Raw genomic sequence first — 4,515 nt, 5'->3', positions numbered from 1 at the left:
GTTATCCAAGGACCCTCCAGGGAGGAGCTGGACCAGCGTGGTAACATCAGCTCCGCTCCCACGGCAGTAAATTAAGAAGCTCCGAGGGCAACCCCGGAAGAGGAGTAAGGTCATCCTCCACTCCCTTAATGAAAAGAAAACAAAGCTATGTGGGCTGACGTGTTTGCTTATGCTATTGACACGCATTTCTCCTTTGGAACTGTCGCTGGACTCGGGGGTCACTGGTGTTCACACCTGCCTTCCTCTTCCGTGACAGCGATTTTCATCGTCTCACAGCGCATGCTGTCATCTCGTGGCGCAGTCACTCTGGAGCCTGTGATGTTCCCTTATGCTTTTCAAAGAAGCCAGTAGGACCAGGGAACCAGCAAGATGAAGAACTGCAGGTTTTTTTTCAGCTGTGAAAGAGAAAGATGTCTGAAAAGTCATTCTAGGCTCTCTGAACACAGCTAAAAGCTCTGGCACCAGAGCTGGCCACTCAGCAAGTTCTTTCCGCATACGGCTCGGCAGTGGACACTGCTACAGATAGCGATAGAGTCTCCTAAAGGCAATAAAAGTCCAGAGAAAAACTAGTTCTCCATCTTTTAGATCAGAAAGTAGGCAAGTTTGAAATATGTTATGAACATTTTCAGTATGGGATTTCTCAAGAAAGGGAGCTGACAAAGGAAATAGGTATTTTCTTATCCTGGAAATAAAACTGGAAAGAAACAAACAAGAGTTATTTACTTTTTTACCTAATAAGTAAGTCAAGTGTAAAGTCCTATAGGTGATTTTCCAGAAAGGGTATTATAAGTGAGAGAATTTCCAGAGAGGGCATTACAGCTAAACCCAATGAGCAAATATTTGGGACAGACTGTGTGCAAAGCATTCCCCCGCCCTGGAATTCCACAGAACATAGTGGTTTCTTCAGAAATAATAAAGGGCACTACACTAAAGCCAGAGGCTAATTTTGACTTTTAAATGTTAAAATTTAAGTTTTAACCATTGTTGGTAGATGCCAAAGTACACAGTATCTTAAAGACTTACTTTGCTTGTATGGAAACGGAGGAAGAGTAAGAAATTATTTTTCTTTGTAGAATTTAAATACATACATATTTTATTGAAGTATAGCTAATTTGCAATGCTGTGTTAGTTTCAGATGTACAGCACGGCGGTTCAGTTACGCACGCATATGTGCATATACACATATATACATAGTCCTTTTCAGGGTCTTTCCCTCATAGGTTATTACAGACTGTTGAGTAGACTTCCCTGTGCTGAGCAGGGAGGGGCTGCTGCTTAAGGCACAGTTGGGAATAGTCCCTAAATAAGACCTGGGGATTTAACGATCACAGTCTCCAATGCTGTACCATAAACTTCAAAATTGCTGAGACTAAGGTCTTAATTGTTCTCACCACGAAAAAGGAAATGACAGCATGTGACAGGATGGAGGTGTTAGCTAACCCTGAGGGGGACTCACGTTGCAATAAATACATTCATGAAACCAAAAAGTCAATACCCCTTAAACTCCCACACATTTTATGTCGATTATATCTCAATTTAAAAAAAAAAAAAGACTTTTGTCCTGGAAGTGACATCCAGGTCCTGACATCTGTCACCTCTCAAGAGAAAAGATGCCCTTGTAGTGAAAAGTGGCAATTTTGACTACAGATGAGAAGCCGTGGCTTTGCATCTGGGGGTGCGTAGAAGTGAGGATCTGCCTGGGAAGGCCCATCTGTACCTGTTAGAGCAGGAAATTGAGTTAGTGTGACCATTTTGATTCTAACTGACTCTTTGAGCTCCCAGCTAACTCCTGCTTAGCACCATTAAGTATCAGTGGTGATCTGCTGGGAGACTTTTGTTTCAATAACAAAGCAAACCCATGACTTGAGTTGGGGAGCGTCTTGGACCACCTCACACCCCCGGGAAGTCAAGGTCCTATGAGAGAAGAACAGATGCTGAGGAAACGTTCTTGGCCGGCACCTTGGAGACGCGATTTGACCCTAGAGGATTCTTCATGTTTAGGAAACACTTGTGCCGTGTTGAAACTTGCCTTGGTTTTCTTCTGCTGCCCAACTGTGCCATGAGGTACATTGTTTTACTCTTTCACTAAGCATTCCAAACAAAAAAAAGAAAACTTGGCATTTTGGCCTATTAATTTTTAAGAGGTTTGTGATAAGTTAAATCAGCGGTAATAACAGGCTTTATCTCCAGACAGTGTGGCGCTTTGCCAAGAGAAAAGATGTCAGGCTGACAAACGTGGGTGTAGATGACTACTCTTTTTAATTATCCGCTGTGCAACTTTCAGGGGCTTGATTGACTTCTCTGAGCTGCAGACTCATTCTTTGCCCAAATATGAGTGGCTGCATGTCCTACTGTAGAAGAATCAAGAGATCAGAACCCCCGGGAGGGGTTCAGGAGGTTCTCGTCTTATCTTCTTTGTCCTGCGCTCAGCCTTGTGACCTCATGACTGCGGATAATTGAAAGGAGGTTGTTGCTGTTGTTTTAAAGTTTCAGGGGCCCTGTGTAGGTCTCGAGTCAAGAATCAGCTGACCCGGGATCTTCCTGCTCAGAAGTGTGCAGACGGCTGGCTGGACGGTGGGCAGGAGGGCAGGGCACGTGAGCTGGCCCAGCGGACCAGATGGAGCAGAGAGCTGCCCTTCTCCTGCGGTCCCCACGGGAGGGTCCTGAGCCCCACCCGCCAGCCTGGCCTCCATCCTGGGCTTCCCTTGTCCTGTCTCAAGGGTTTCAAGGGTTTCAAGGCCACTGGTCACCTGGGGCCGGCACTCAGCCACCCAGAGCTTTCTCTCAGGCACCGCATGTGATTCACATCCTTCCCCAACACGGGGGAGACTGGATTCCTTCCAAAGCAAGTGGGCAGGGGGTGGACACTCAGGCTAGAATTTGCACATGTTTTGAGGTCTGTTTAGTTTTGCTGCAAGCTAGCTGGGTCTCACAGAGTCGGACACGACTGAAGCGACTTAGCAGCAGCAGCAGCTGGGTAAAAGGCTCCTTGAAAGCATTTCATTCAAACAGCTTTTACACAACAAAGTGTTGCATATTTTAAAACGAAAACCCAACGGGAGATGGCCAATGGCTCAGGGTTGGTGGGTCAGGCGTGGAAGCTTGGGGTCTCCCAGCTGACACCTGGCCGGTGTGGATCCTTCCAGGCTCAGTCCAGACGCCTCGGTGCTGGAGATTCCACAGAGCACCCAGTGAGTCCGCCTGACTCGAGTTCTAGTAGAGTTGGGAAGATTCGTGGTGAATTAAACACCTCTGATGACTCATGCCCTGGAGCGTGTTTATAGAAGGCAATGCAGCAGTTTGAGGCCATGTTCCAGGCTGCCCTGTGAGCGGGCAGTGGAGACCTCCTCTATTTTTAATAAGTGAGGTCATGGAGTATTTATATGTACCCTTGGGGCGGCCCCAGCGTGAAACAGGAACGTAAAAATGTACACTTTAGTGACCCTGTGGCTCGCCAACTTCCAGTTTCATTACATTTAAGCCTTTTATTACTTTGGTAAGGCAATAGGGAAGAGAAACAAAAGAAAAAACTTCATGGATGAAGAAAGCATTTTCTTTTCACCTCCCTCCCAAATGTCATTTTCTTTATTTAAAAAGATCAACAGACTTGGTCTATTCAGTCCATGGGATATTATTTGGTGATTAAGAGAAATGAACTATCAACCCACAAACTGGCATGGAGGAATCTTTTTAAAAAACTCTCCCAGAGCTTTCACTTTTACTTCTTCTTTTTTTTTTAAATAAAAAATGTGTACTGAAGTACAGAGTCGATTTACAGCATCATGTACGTTTCAGGTGTTCGGCATAGAGACTCAGAGACAGTGAGAGACAGCCCTACTCCCAAGAGACTGGGCAGAAAGGATGAGTCCTGTAACGTGGTGAGTGCTGTGCAGAAAAGGATCTTCAGGGGGGCTGTCTGGGGCAGACCTGCAGGATCAGCAGGAACCAGCCAGACCCAGAGGAGGTGGAGGGCAGGAAGGCTCCCCAGCTGGCCCCTCGGACCCCCTCCGGCAGCCCTCCAGGTGCCAGGGCTCCCCCATCCCCAGCTTGGCTGGACACATCGGCGACAGCCAGGGGCACAGAGACCCTTCCTCACCCTCCAGCGGTACCTCCCTCCCTCCAGGGATCATCTATCACTTCGTGGATTATCCTTTAAGAGGCCATCTTCAAAGTCCTTTGGGGCAGTTACGCTGCAGGGTAAGCCTGTGGGCCATCCGAACCATAACATCTAACACTTCTAACTCACCTGGTCACATAACATCACAGCCACGAGGGGTCTTGGGAAGCCTCCATCCCTTCTGACGCTAAGGACCAAGGCCCTGAAGTCCAGTGGTTAGTGCTGTCCCTTCACAGCGAGGCTATTACTCAGAAGCAAGGTGAGAAGGACAGAGGAAACTTGGGGAGTGATCACTTCTTTTGGGCACCTTCGACCTCAGTGATAGTGTGTTTATCACATCAAGGGCACGGATCCTCGGTTTTGAGATCAGCCCGTGGATTGCCATGTACGTACACAAC

This window comes from Muntiacus reevesi, chromosome 11 (assembly GCF_963930625.1).
Source record: "Muntiacus reevesi chromosome 11, mMunRee1.1, whole genome shotgun sequence".
In the NCBI taxonomy this organism is placed as follows: domain Eukaryota; kingdom Metazoa; phylum Chordata; class Mammalia; order Artiodactyla; family Cervidae; genus Muntiacus; species Muntiacus reevesi.
The sequence above is the reverse complement of the archived record's forward strand: the minus strand, read 5'-3'. Positions refer to the sequence as shown.